The sequence below is a fragment of the Schistocerca serialis genome, chromosome 11 (genome assembly GCF_023864345.2).
Source record: "Schistocerca serialis cubense isolate TAMUIC-IGC-003099 chromosome 11, iqSchSeri2.2, whole genome shotgun sequence".
In the NCBI taxonomy this organism is placed as follows: Eukaryota; Metazoa; Arthropoda; class Insecta; order Orthoptera; family Acrididae; genus Schistocerca; species Schistocerca serialis.
This window is the reverse complement of record NC_064648.1, coordinates 168,394,476-168,409,573: the sequence shown is the minus strand read 5'-3', so window position 1 is coordinate 168,409,573 and position 15,098 is coordinate 168,394,476. Positions and strand designations below refer to the sequence as shown.

The 15,098-nt window shown below is 44.4% G+C and overlaps 1 long non-coding RNA gene across 1 annotated transcript in view; it reads right to left on the bottom strand.

The window, feature by feature from the left end:
- Nucleotides 1-242: 242 nt before the first annotated feature.
- LOC126427260 (uncharacterized) overlaps nucleotides 243-15,098 on the bottom strand; it is a 46,766-nt gene continuing 31,910 nt past the window's right edge. Inside the window, exons 2-3 of the long non-coding RNA XR_007576613.1 lie at nucleotides 10,578-10,842; nucleotides 243-581 (exon numbers count right to left, since the gene is read on the bottom strand). This is a non-coding gene — a long non-coding RNA (uncharacterized LOC126427260). The remainder of the gene's footprint in view (nucleotides 582-10,577; nucleotides 10,843-15,098) is intronic.

The window sequence follows — 15,098 nt, the reverse complement described above, 5'->3', positions numbered from 1 at the left end:
AGAAAGCATCCTATAACGTAATACGATTAGCTGAAAAATCAAAAACAAAAGGCACTTTACTAAAGACGAAGATATGAGAATTTGCTCTTCCTAAAATACGTTCGGAGGCACTAGAACAATCTCTCAAATAACAGTTGTGGAGAAACTGAGGCAGCAGGAACGCTACTGGTGACCGGCCCTCGCAACAGGAGTCTGGCTGCAAAAGGGAGACACGGAAATAAAGAAACCGTACTAGCACACTCTTCTCTCACACACAACCTTTTATTGCAGCTCTTAACAAAAATATTGACACACAACGGACAGGAAACCTCATTTTCTACAATATACAGACCATCCACTCGTGTCGTACCTGTTTAGAATGCACCAGCCAATAAACACACTGCACACTACGAACCACCCTAACGACGTGTCCGTTCGGGAATATTACAGATAAATTCCGACACTGACATTCGAGAATTGACGTCCCCGGCAGTTCCGGATGGAGACACACAAATATACTTCACCACGTCAACAGCCACTTACACCCTCCTCCGAGACAGCTCCACGTAGTGTTTGCCGGTGGACTCTGCCCGTTCGCCAACCTGAAGATAAGGAGATAACGAAAACAAAATTGAATTAACACAGTACGGCACAGTGGTGAAAGCTCAATGCTTATATGCGAGAGAATTGTCAATTGTACAAACTAGAAGTATAAGAGGGGAAAAATATATGACCAATAAAAGACAAAGAAGCCTCCAAATTAGAAAGCGGCGATTAAATACAGTGAAGAGCCCCGGCATTACGACCGCCGCCCGCCACAACTCCGAGTGTCGACCGGCGGTGTCGCGAGCTCGAGTCGTGGTAAGTAGAGCGTGTAGGCAGAGCTGAGAATAGTGGGGTAGTGTTACAGCAACGACACGGACCGTAAATGTGGAAATCCGCGACACGAGCGACTTCGACAAACGGCAGGCTGTGTCGGAACGAGTGTGTCGGAAACGGTGAAGCCGGTCAATCACGTGCTACTCGTGCGACACGCACATCTCGTCACGAGACGTCCGGATCGGAAACTCGCACGACCTGTAAAGCGGGACCGGAGGTGATCTGTGGCAAATGTGATGACGAGAGTGCAATACTGACACGGGCACAAACGTTTCAGACCGCAAAGTCGGCACACCTTACCGATCGCGGGTACCTGCGGCACGTAGCACCACGCGTTCCCACTCGACGTCACCAATTAGGTCTGCCGCGGGCACCGGACCGTCGATATCGCGCCGTCGACCGGTGAAAAAGTATCACCCGATCGAACGAATGACGCTTCTCACAACACCGCGTCGACAGTCGCATCCACCTGTGCCGTCATCCGGGGAAACGGCACTCTGCCGTGGGTTCGGTATTATTCTACGTGGGACATCCGCCAGAGTTTGCACGGGACCTGCGCCAGTAATCGATGGCACTGTAACAGCTGCGGCCTTCGTGGACACTGCTGCGGGCTGCCCGGCACTCTTTCGCCCTCGAAGCCTTCCCCGGTGACAGCCCGTGTCGCGAGGCCGGACAGAGCTAGTGTCTCGAGGAGCACGGCAGTGGACTCACGCCATTGCGGGACGTGTACTTCAGTCGGGTGACCGTGTAGTTCAAGTTTTCTGAAACTACAGTTTTAAGTGCTACCACGAACTATTATCCACGACTGTATACGGAGGCTATCAAAATTTATAAACGTGAAGATAATTTTAATAGAAAAGAAGAGGCCTCGAAATTAAGCGAGATATGGACAGTGGCATTACAGAATCGATAACTGATTTTTATCTATGACGGACGATTATCGATAGTTACATTCTGTCTTTGACTAGTTTTCTCTCTGCTTCTACGTGCAAGCTAAACCGCGCCCACTTTCCTCGGTATTTAGGTCGCTATCCGGCGCCCGACTCGTCAGCCGGCAGGACTCGGCAGGACCAGCCATACCTCTGAAGATGTCCGACGTAGTATTGGACGAAACGTTAGGAATAGAATAATTACATGGACCACGGCCATATAACCCGGAAGAATTATCAACTACAGTACCATCCGGTCGTGACAGCCTTCATTGTACGACCCGAATTGAGCCCGATGGAGCACACCTGGGAGCCTATTGGGCACCAGCTCTGCACAGACAAAACATCTTCTCGTAAATTACGAGAGCTGTGACACTGCTACTACACGGCTCTGGAAATTTAGCACGAACTCGTGGAACCACTGCTGCACAGTGTTCCGACAACGGATCAAAATGCCAACAGGCGTGCGATCGTAGTATTACAGCTTATCGGTGCAGGGGACAGAACAGGAAATTCAATTCTGAAGCGCACACACACAGCTAATGTCACAATCGAAAGTAATACGAAATACGGATCACCTGTGATCAGAAACTGAATTCGGAGTGAATACTGTAACTGTTTACTACCTATAATGCTCCCCACAACTCTGCATATATTGGGCTTCACAAACACTCATCTCGACTAACACCTTCCGATATAATCTGAATCTTGGGCTACACTACAGATCAGTATGCCAGAAGAACCTACACTCCAAACAAAATTTTCTTCTTGCTGCCTTCAGCCTGAAGATTCGCATGCTACGGCTCTCCACCCTAGTCTACCCTGTGCAAGCCCCTCTCCACCTCTTGCTGCCGACACCCACTAGGAACTGCTTGCTTACTGTAGCCTAGCCTCGCCTACATCTATAATTTCTATCTCCCCCCCTCCCCACCCCCCCCCCCCACACTCTCTCTCTCTCTCTCTCTCTCTCTCTCTCTCTCTCTCTCTCTCTCTCTCTCCCCCCACCCCGCCCCTCCCTGAAATACCAAAGTTATACTTGATGCCTGAAGACTCTTCCTATCACCTGATCCGTTCTTTTGGTTGTGCCTAAACATCTTTTCTCTCCGAATCGATTCAGTACCTCTCCTCGCTGGTTACTCAATCTACCTGTCTAAGCTTCCGCATTCTACTGTAGCACCACATTTCAGAAGCTTGGTTGAACTGCTTATTGTGTATGTTTCACTTCTGTACAAGGCAACACCGTATTATCTGTTAAAAAAAAAAAAATCTCTTTTTCAGCAATTCTTTACTTGTCATAGGCAGTCCGCATTTTATATCCTATCTACTTAGCCAATCATCAGTTATTTTGCTGTCCAAACAAAAATTCTCATTCATTGGTTGCTTGTTGAGCCTTACCAGATTAGGCCCTCTCTTGCATATGACCAGCAACAACAGATTCAAGAAATATTACATAAGAAGAAACAACAACAATATTAATAATTTGCCTGGTGATACTAACAGAGGATGAGCAGACTGCAGTCAAACAGCTACAAATACTCAAAGAATGTGTGTCATTTGACAAAATTGAACTCTCTTGTTCAAAAACATATTACAAGCTTGAAAACAAAATATGGTAAAATTAACAGGGTCCCACACGTTAAACGGCTTGGAGAATTCATTGAACCGACAGGTACTGAAAAAATCTCATAGCATCATCGTCTCCAAAAAATTAATAAAGGATTAGGTTGTTGTTGTTGTGGTCTTCAGTCCTGAGACTGGTTTGATGCGGCTCTTCATGCTACTCTATCCTGTGCAAGCTTCTTCATCTCCCAGTACTTACTGCAACCTAAATCCTTCTGAATCTGCTTAGTGTATTCATCTCTTGGTCTCCCTCTTCGATTTTCACCCTCCACCCTGCCCTCCAGTACTAAATTGGTGATCCCTTGATGTCTCAGAACATGTCCTACCAACCGATCTCTTCTTCTAGTCACGTTGTGCCACAAACTCCTCTTTTCCCCAATCCTATTCAATACCTCCTCATTAGTTATGTGATCTACCCATCTAATCTTCAGCATTCCTCTGTAGCACCACATTCCGAAAGCTTCAATTGTCTTCTTGTCCAAACTATTTATCGCCCATGTTTCACTTCCATACATGGCTACCTTGCCACTGCCAGTCTACATTTTATATCCTCTCTACTTCGACCATCATCAGTTATTTTGCTCCCCAAATAGCAAAACTCCTTTACTACTTTAAGTGTCTCATATTCTAATCTAATTCCCTCAGCATCACCCCATTTAATTCGACTACATTCCATTATCCTCGTTTTGCTTTTGTTGATGTTCATCTTATACCCTCCTTTCACGACACTGTCCATTCCGTTCAACTGCTGTTCCAAGTCCTTTGCTGTCTCTGACAGAATTACAATGTCATCGGTAAACCTCAAAGTTTTTATTTCTTCTCCATGGATTTTAATACCTACTCCGAACTTTTCTTTTCTTTTCTTTACTGCTTGCCCAGTATAAAGATTGAATAACACCGGGGAGAGGCTACAACCCCATCTCACTCCCTTCCCAACCACTGCTTCCCTTTCGTGCCCCCCGACTCTTATAACTGCCATCTGGTTTCTGTACAAATTGTAAATAGCCTTTCGCTCCCTGTATTTTGCCCCTGCCACCTTCAGAATTTGGAAGAGAGTATTCCAGTTAACATTGTCAAAAGCTTTCTCTAAGTCTACAAATGCTAGAAACGTAGGTTTGCCTTTCCTTAATCTTCCTTCTAAGATAAGTCGTAAGGTCAGTATTGCCTCACGTGTTCCAATATTTCTACGCAATCCAAACTGATCTTCCCCGATGTGAGCTTCTACCAGTTTTTCCATTCGTCTGTAAAGAATTCGCGTTAGTATTTTGCAGGTGTGACTTATTAAACTGACAGTTCGGTAATTTTCACATCTGTCAACACCTGCTTTCTTTGGGATTGGAATTATTATATTCTTCTTCAAATCTGAGGGTATTTCGCCTGTCTCATACATCTTGCTCACCAGATGGTAGAGTTTTGTCAGGACTGGCTCTCCCAAGGCCATCAGTAGTCCTAATGGAATGTTGTCTACTCCCGGGGTTTTGTTTCGACTCAGGTCTTTCAGTGCTCTGTCAAACTCTTCACGCAATATCGTATCTCCCATTTCATCTTCATCTACATCCTCTTCCATTTCCATAATATTGTCCTCAAGTACATCGCCCTTGTATAGACCCTCTATATACTCCTTCCACCTTTCTGCTTTCCCTTCTTTCCTTAGAACTGGGTTTCCATCTCAGCTCTTGATATTCATACAAGTGGTTCTCTTTTCTCCAAAGGTCTCTTAAATTTTCCTGTAGGCAGTATTTATCTTAGCCCTAGTGAGAGAAGTCTCTCCATCATTACATTTGTCCTCTAGCCATCCCTGCTTAGCCATTTTGCACTTCCTGTCGATCTCATTTTTGGGACGTTTGTATTCCTTTTTGCATACTAGCCCTCGTCTTTTTACCTACTTGATCTTCTGCTGCCTTCACTACTTCATCCCTCAGAGCTACCAATTCTTCTTATACTGTATTTTTTCCCCCCCATTCCTGTCAATTGTTCCCTTATGCTCTCCCTGCAACTCTGTACAATCTCTGGTTTTGTCAGTTTATCCAGGCCCCATCTCCTTAAATTCCCACCTTTTTGCAGTTTCTTCAGTTTTAATCTACAGTTCATAACCAATAGATTGTGGTCAGAGTCCATATCTGCCCCTGGAAATGTCTTACAATTTAAAACCTGGTTCCTAAATCTCTGTCTTACCATTATACAATCTATCTGATACCTTCTAGTATCGCCAGGATTCTTCCATGTATACAGCCTTCTTTTATGATTCTTAAACCAAGTGTTAGCTATGATTAAGTTATGCTCTGTGCAAAATTCTACCAGACGGCTTCCTCTTTCATTTCTCTGCCCCAATCCATATTCACCCACTATGTTTCCTTCTCTCCCTTTTCCTACTCTCGAATTCCAGTCACCCAGAAATGTTAAATTTTCGTCTCCCTTCACTACCTGAATAATTCCTTTTATCTCATCATACATTTCATCAATTTCTTCATCATCTACAGAGCTAGATGGCATATAAACTTGTACTACTGTAGTAGGCAGGGGCTTTGTGTCGATCCTGGCCACAAGAATGCATTCACTATGCTGTTTGTAGTGGCTTACCCCTACTCCTATTTTTTTATTCATTATTAAACCTACTCCTGCATTACCCCTATTTGATTTTGTATTTATAACCCTGTATTCACGTGACCAAAAGTGTTTTTCCTCCTGCCACCGAACTTCACTAATTCCCACCATAATTTCCCTTTTTAAATTTTCTAACCTACCTGCCCGATTAAGGGACCTGACATTCCACGCTCCGATCCGTAAAACGCCAGTTTTCTTTTTCCTGATAACAACGTCCTCTCGAGTAGTCCCCGCCCGGAGATACGAATGGGTGACTATTTTACCTCTGGAATATTTTACCCAAGAGGACGCCATCATCTTTTATCCATACAGTAAAGCTGCATGCCCTCAGGGAAAATTACGGCCGTAGTTTCCCCTTGCTTTCAGCCGTTCGCAGTACCAGCACAGCAAGGCCGTTTTGGTTGAAGTTACAAGGCCAGATCAGTCAGTCAACCAGACTGTTGCCCCTGCAACTACTGAAAAGGCTGCTGCCCCTCTTCAGTAACCACACGTTTGTCTTGCCTCTCAACAGATACCCCTCCGTTGTGGTTGCACCTACGGTACGGCCATTGCAAGGCCCATGGTTCATGGGGGGTAAGAATGATATTGATTTGTTTAGCACTTCTGAAGCCTTGTTTGGTATCAGAAAAAGGGAAAGTCTTAAGACTGCAGCTGTGTTTTCAGCCCAGTCTTACTAATAAATGGACAAATGGGGTTTAAAATGTGCCAGTGGTGTAACTATAATTAATAAAAATTTATGTTCTTTGTCTTCAATATGTAATAATGGGATTATGATTAAATTCCGTGATTGAGAGATATAAGATACTGTTTTGGCCGTTTCTTTCCCGAAGTACGATAGAGACCTTTTGTGAATAGTCATTAAATGGGATTTTTCAGTATTGAATGATGATAGAAAGAGAGCTAAGATTCAGAAAGACTATTGCAACTGTAACAAAATGAAACATTTGTAACTGACTGAAAACTAGACTACAGCGTAAGTTACTGGAAATATTTTTATTCTTCCTCACTATTAGACTGCAACCTGTTACTCTACAAAAAACTCAGATAAACGAATACAATTACTGTAGCTTACTGTTAGTCTAAGTAATTAATTTCAAATAGGACCACATTCCACATATATGGGGCGAGAGGGATAGGCAATTACAACTTTTTCCGTGAAGAGGCATAGCTCGACACCTTCCACGCGAGCAAGTAAAAAGAAAACATCCCACTTCAGGAGATCTGATATCGAGAATGTTCTATATTGGGGCGCAAATGTGACAGATACACAGTAATTCTGGTCTCCCAGTGGGTAATGCAGGAGAGATCATAACATTCTTTAAGAATACGTATACATATTTTTTCATAAATTTGTGGACTGCAGCGAGCTACGCTACAATGCCGCCTTTGCAAATTTTTAAAACCCTCGCTCTCTTTCTCCCAAAAGCTTGATCTCGATTTGACCAAATGCTGTATCACTGGCAGTAAACTCACCTTATTTACTTTCGGGTACAGGTTGTTGGCCCAGTATCTTGGCAACTGTTTACTATATACATGGTGTGATCACGAAGTATGGAAATATTTGCTGTTCTTGAAGAATCTTTATTTATTCATCAACATCAACTTTGTTCCCTCAGATGCAATACATTTGTGCCAGTGCTTTTTCCAATCTCGGAAGCACTTCTGGAACTCACTTTCTGACACGGTGTTCAGCAATTCTGCTTTTATGTCACCAATGGTGGCACGATGAAGTCCTCTTCAGCCTTGTTGGGAATAGAAAAGGAACAAGCCGTGTTCGGTGAATACGGTGACTGAGGTTCACGATTTTTTTTTTTTTTTTTGCCAAAAAGTCACGAATGAGCATTGAGACGTGAGTGAACACACAACCGTGATGCATTTTCCACAAGTGGTTCTGCCACATTTCTGGTTGCTTTCTTTGGACAGCTTCGTGCAAATGGCACGTAACTTCCAGATTTGTTACTGACCTTATGACCGTAAGGCAGGAACACACGATGCACTATTCCATTGCAAATAGAAGTAAAGAGTGGGAAGAGTCTTCACATTGTACGTTTTCCAGACTTTTCGCACAGTTTCCACTGGGACCGCCGGGCCTCACTTTCGACGCCATATCGTGTACCCACGTTTTGTCACCTGCTATAATTTTCTTTAGAAGTTCTGGACGATTGTCAAATTCGTTAGCCAATTTCGAAACGTACTTTGCTGCGACACACTTCACGCCCGAAACATCTGAAAAAATTGCTCGGCTTGAGCCCGAGGGTATGCCGACGTCATTAGCAACCTCTCTGATGGTGATTTGGCAATTTTCCTGGACCATTTTCTTTATTTCTTCCACAGTGCCATCAGTAATTTATGTGCCACAGCATCCAGGGCACTCAAGAGCAGATATAACATTTCCATACGTCAAAAATGAAATAAATCTTCAAAACAGCAGAAAATGCAAACATACATCAAGAACATGTGAAACAACAAGATAAACAAAAGCTTGAAAATTAGACATACAGACCCCGCGAAATTAACAAATTTCTGTTCCTTTTGGAACACGCTTCTTACGTTACTCGGTTTGCCTAGGGACACAGACCGGAAGTGAATTTTTCTGCAACACGATCTAAGTAAATATATGGCACGCTCTACGGCAGCGAAAAATTCTAAGTCCGAATCAAGGTCACGTGCTTTACCAGGCGAACGGTCTACCCGACGGGAGGCCCTAGCCACACGACATTTCCATTTCCAACACGCGTAGAGCTACGAGTGGATTTCGAGGGGTTCCCAACAAAATTTTCTCGAGGACCCCCCCCCCCCCCCCACCCCCTCATCGAGCACGATCGGTACCTCGTCGTATCACAGTATGGAGCACCTAAAAAAGCCAAGTTAAGAGTCTTTTTATACGTTTTCTATTCTCGGTACTTAAAAAAAATCATTGACATATTCATTATTTAAAAAATATTGAGCTTAAAAATTTTCAATTTAGCCATCATTGTTATTGTTAAATTTCGATTATTGCTCAAAATCTTTGTCTTCATATCTGGGTGTTTAGTATAACAAACTCCTTAAAAAATAAAAATTGAGTATGAACTGAAAATGACAGGAAAAAAATTAAAACTGAGTGTATTGGTCTTTCAAGTGTATTACACTTGAGATTGCATTCAGTAGACGTGTGAAAAATATGAAAACACTAATTTCATAGAAGGTATTATTTATTTGAAAAAATACAGTTAATAACAGAGAACTCCATCAGTATATAATTAGTTTTAATTTTCAGTTCTTAATGAGATGAGTTCAATCTGACCTTTGAGTACAATATTTCTGATATATTAGGTTCCAAACTTTAAACTTTCACTCTGAAACCCGACCACATGTCGAGCCGCTTCCTATATTAGTTTTTCACGAAATGCAAGGAAGAAAATTCTTGCTCACGAAAGGGAACGGTCAGTAAATATCTGCTTCTCTAGCCAAACGGTCAGCCAGTTCATTCCCCGGGACGCCCGCACGACTCGGGACCCGGAGAAAGACGACCGAGCAGGCAGCACGACCGAGACAAGAGGGGTGGTCACGGACAGCGGAGACCGAAGAGTGACGAGAGTAGCACCGGTCGACAGCCCGCCGGCCGCTCGCCGGGGAGGGAAGCCCGAGTAATAAAATGGAGGGCCCCGTTAACGGCTGCCACCTCTGCCGTGGAGACACTACACGATCCCGGCAATAAGTGGCGTTCCGTGCCGGTAGGAGATGTAGAAGCGTGTCCCACTTTATTGACCATTTTAGAAGAATCGGTGTAGAAGGTGGTAAGCACCCCGGAGCTCTTCGAGGGGGGAACGTACAGAATGGCACAGTACTGTAGTGGTGACGAGAGACCTCGGAAGCACAGAACAGGTCGGTCCTAATCTGTGGAGAAAGTGGGTACACTTTCCCGGGAACGGAGACAGAGATCCCGACGGGGAAGTGAGGACGCATTCCGACCGGCAATCCCACCCGAGGACAGGTGTCGGGAGGGAGATAACCCTCGTCTGCAAAGACACGGGTCGGTCAGGGAATCGTCGAACGGAAATCGTGTGAGAAACCCCGAGTCGGCTCTAGTGTATCTGTAGAGGTGTAGAGGGCGAATCCCCACTCCCGCGAGGAGACTGTCGACGGGACTAGTACGGCAGGCACCGACAGCCAGACGTCTGCGGACGGGGTCGGGAAGTTTAGGAGCGGGCAGAGCCACCGAGCCGTAAACCTGACAACCGTAGTCCAGTCCGAGCAAAACCGGAGTGCAGTAAAAACGGAGATCATTAGCGCAGTCCGCAGCCCGAGACGTGTCAGCCAGCAGGCGGAGAGCAGTAAGCTTCCGCACGCACGTAGCCTTCGGGTGGCAAAGAAGGGGGAGCCGTGTCGTCCTTTTATCAAAAAGAAGGCCCGAGAAACGGGATCGCGCTACAACGTATAGACGACGCTCGCCCAAATCGAGTTCCGGATCGGGGCGTACTGCGGATCGACGGCAAAAATGCGGCACCAGTGCTCTGGACAAAATAAACTGGAAGCTACGGGAAAGGGACCGCGCACGGGCCCGTCACGCGACGGTCTCCTTACCTCGACCCGTCAGTGCGGACTCAGGCGCCCACCGACGGCGCGGCGTCGGTCAGCGTCTCGGCGCCCTCGCCGAGCAGCTCCTGCTGCGCTTCCAGCTGCCTCTCCTTGATGGCAGGCCGCACGACGGTGAAGTAGCGGAAGGTGTTCATGCCGAGGAGCCCGCAGCCGCCGATGGTGAGCGCGACGCAGCTCAGCACGAACCCCCTGTGTAGCTTGTTCAGCAGCTCATTCGCAGCCTTCTTCCGCAACATGTCCGCTCTGCGACCTTGAACGAAAGTGCGAGATAATAAGTCACACTACCCACTGTTGGGTTTGTGTGTTTTTTACTGTCTCTATCAACATACCAATGCTTTCGTTTGGTAAGTTACAGCATCTTTGTTTATATATACACAATACAGAGTTAAAGATTAATATTTCTATTATTTACCCCATTCCCTTAAATGGCACAAAACGCATATACTATATTTATAGATTTACACTCCTGGAAATGGAAAAAAGAACACATTGACACCGGTGTGTCAGACCCACCATACTTGCTCCGGACACTGCGAGAGGGCTGTACAAGCAATGATCACACGCACGGCACAGCGGACACACCAGGAACCGCGGTGATGGCCGTCGAATGGCGCTATCTGCGCAGCATTTGTGCACCGCCGCCGTCAGTGTCAGCCAGTTTGCCGTGGCATACGGAGCTCCATCGCAGTCTTTAACACTGGTAGCATGCCGCGACAGCGTGGACGTGAACCGTATGTGCAGTTGACGGACTTTGAGCGAGGGCGTATAGTGGGCATGCGGGAGGCCAGGTGGACGTACCGCCGAATTGCTCAACACGTGGGGCGTGAGGTCTCCACAGTACATCGATGTTGTCGCCAGTGGTCGGCGGAAGGTGCACGTGCCCGTCGACCTGGGACCGGACCGCAGCGACGCACGGATGCACGCCAAGACCGTAGGATCCTACGCAGTGCCGTAGGGGACCGCACCGCCACTTCCCAGCAAATTAGGGACACTGTTGCTCCTGGGGTATCGGCGAGGACCATTCACAACCGTCTCCATGAAGCTGGGCTACGGTCCCGCACACCGTTAGGCCGTCTTCCGCTCACGCCCCAACATCGTGCAGCCCGCCTCCAGTGGTGTCGCGACAGGCGTGAATGGAGGGACGAATGGAGACGTGTCGTCTTCAGCGATGAGAGTCGCTTCTGCCTTGGTGCCAATGATGGTCGTATGCGTGTTTGGCGCCGTGCAGGTGAGCGCCACAATCAGGACTGCATACGACCGAGGCACACAGGGCCAACACCCGGCATCATGGTGTGGGGAGCGATCTCCTACACTGGCCATACACCACTGGTGATCGTCGAGGGGACACTGAATAGTGCACGGTACATCCAAACCGTCATCGAACCCATCGTTCTACCATTCCTAGACCGGCAAGGGAACTTGCTGTTCCAACAGGACAATGCACGTCCGCATGTATCCCGTGCCACCCAACGTGCTCTAGAAGGTGTAAGTCAACTACCCTGGCCAGCAAGATCTCCGGATCTGTCCCCCATTGAGCATGTTTGGGACTGGATGAAGCGTCGTCTCACGCGGTCTGCACGTCCAGCACGAACGCTGGTCCAACTGAGGCACCAGGTGGAAATGGCATGGCAAGCCGTTCCACAGGACTACATCCAGCATCTCTACGATCGTCTCCATGGGAGAATAGCAGCCTGCATTGCTGCGAAAGGTGGATATACACTGTACTAGTGCCGACATTGTGCATGCTCTGTTGCCTGTGTCTATGTGCCTGTGGTTCTGTCAGTGTGATCATGTGATTTATCTGACCCCAGGAATGTGTCAATAAAGTTTCCCCTTCCTGGGACAATGAATTCACGGTGTTCTTATTTCAATTTCCAGGAGTGTATTTATTCCTATTCAAGAATTCATCTATGGTATAGAAGGAGTTGTCAAAGAGATATGATTTCAGTTTATTTTTGAAGCTATTGCTGCTGTCTGTCTGACACCTTATTTCATCCGATAATTTGTCGAAAAATTTTATAGCAGCATATTTTACCCCTTTCTGTGCCAAAGATAGGTCAAGTAATGGACAGTGTAGGTCTTTCTTTTTTCTGGTATTGTAATCACGAATGTCACTGTTGATTTTAAACTGGTCCATGTTGTTGGGAAAAAATTTCATTACTGAGTAAATATACTGTGAAGCAGTTGTAAGAATTCCTAACCTTTTAAACAGATGCCTACAAGATGTGTGACTATGAACCCCACACACTATTCTAACTACTTTCTATTGAGCAGTGAATACCTTTGGCCTAAGTGTTGAGTTACCCCAGAATATTATTCCTTACGACATCAGAGAGTGAAAGTTCGCAAAGTATGTTAGCTTACTAATTTCTACAGCCTCAGAATTGGCAATTATTCTGATTGCAAAAGTTGCTTTAGGAGATCCACAATATAAATTTTCCAATTAAGATTCTCATCTATATGTACACCCAAAAACTTAGTATGCTCTACCCTGGCTACTGACTTCTTTTGGTGTGTTATGGTTATTGAAGGAATTTTACTTTTTGCAGCAGAAAATTGGATGTACTGTATTTTTCAAAGTTCAGAGCAAGCCCATTCGCAGAAAACCAATTAATAACTTTTCCAAAAACCTTATTTGTATCATTTTCTGTCAGACGTTCTTTTACTGGATTAATAATTATGCTTTTATCATCAGCAAACAGTGTCAGTTTAGGTTCTTGTTTGAGATAAGAAGGGAGGTCATTCACATAAATCAAGAACAGAAGGGGACCCATGATTGAACCTTGTAGAATACCCCAATTAGATGAAGTGGCAAACTTCTCTGAATCGCTTGAAGCACATAAAGAGACTTTTTGCTTCCTGTTCTGTAGATATCACTTAAACCACTCATATGCTGTTTCATTTATACCATAGAATCGTAATTTCTCTAACATAATGTCATGGTTCACACAATCAAATACTGTGGATAAGACACAGAATATTCCTACTGGCGACATTTTACTATTTAAAGACTATTATGTGGACAGTGAAATTGTATATTGCTGTCTCAGTGGAACAGCATTTCTGAAATCCGAACTGTGATTTACCAAGTATCCCATTACTGTTGAGATGGCTAACCACTCTTGAGTACATTACTTTCTCAAAGATTTTTTAAAATGCTGTAAGCAAGGATACTGGCCGGTAATTATTGACATCTGCGGTTTCCCTTTTTTGTAGAGACGCCTGACAATGGCATATTTTAACCTGTCTGCAAAAATATCCTGAGTCAATGATGCATTACATATGTGACACGAAACATCAGCTTTAATTGCTCCACATTGTTTTAATAACTTGTTAGAGATGTCATCTACTCCAACAGAACATTTACTTTTCAAAGATTTGATAATTTTTTTTATTTCACAAGAAGTTGTTAGATGAAACTTAATCTGACAAATTTTTTTTTTCAAAACTGACTTTTCCGTGTACTGCCTGGCTTTTTCTTTTGAACTTTTCTCACCAATTTTTTCTCCTATACTTAAGAAGTGATTGTTAAACACACTGACTACCTGTGTACTGTTGGTTAAGATGGTCTCATTCTCTTTAACAGTAATACTACCTACCCCAGTGGTTACTTTTCCTGTCTCTCTTCTAACAACATTCCCTATTGGTTTGATTTTATTGCTGGAGTTGTTAATTTCTTCTCTAACATACATATTTCTTGATTTCCTTACAACTTTTCTCAGTATGTTACAATAATTTTTATAGTGTAAAACAACTTCTGGATCTTTACTAATTCTTGCTGTCTCATACAGTTTTCTTTTTCTTTAATACCTGTAGTAATCCAAGGTTTCTTTGGAAAGTGTGTGGTCTTACACTTGGTAATTTTCTTTGAGAAACAATGTTCAAAGAGGGATATAAATTTATCTATTAGTGTGCTACTGTCCTGAGCTATACGTGCAGGGAAATTGATCACTGATTCTAAGTTATATGTTGTTAATAACACTTCTAGTTCATTTTTCCTATCAGAATTACTTAGAAAGTTTACATTGAAATCAGCACAGACTAACGACTTCTTCTTGTCCGACAGACAGCATAATAGGGAGTCAAACTTTTTTTATGAACAGCTCCCAGTCTCCTAATGGGGACCTGTACACTGTTGCTAATATCAATACTACATTATCTAGCTGAAGTTCACATGCACAAAACCTCAAAGCGCTGATCAACACAAAATTTGCTTACTTCTACAGTTTTGCATTTATACCCTTGTTTTATGAAAATGGCAACTCCTCCTTCAGCCATCCTAGATCTACAAGTGTAAGGTGCTAAATTATACCCACTTATACTGACACTATCCATGACCACAGTCACATGGTGTTCAGACAGACAGAGCATATCAATCTCATTCTTATTTTTGAGATCATCTAAACACACTAATAGCTCATCTACTTAATTTTTTATTCCCCTGACATTTTGATGAAGTATGTTGATACTGCCCTTGGCTTTACCCCTATTAACTCGATGTGAAGT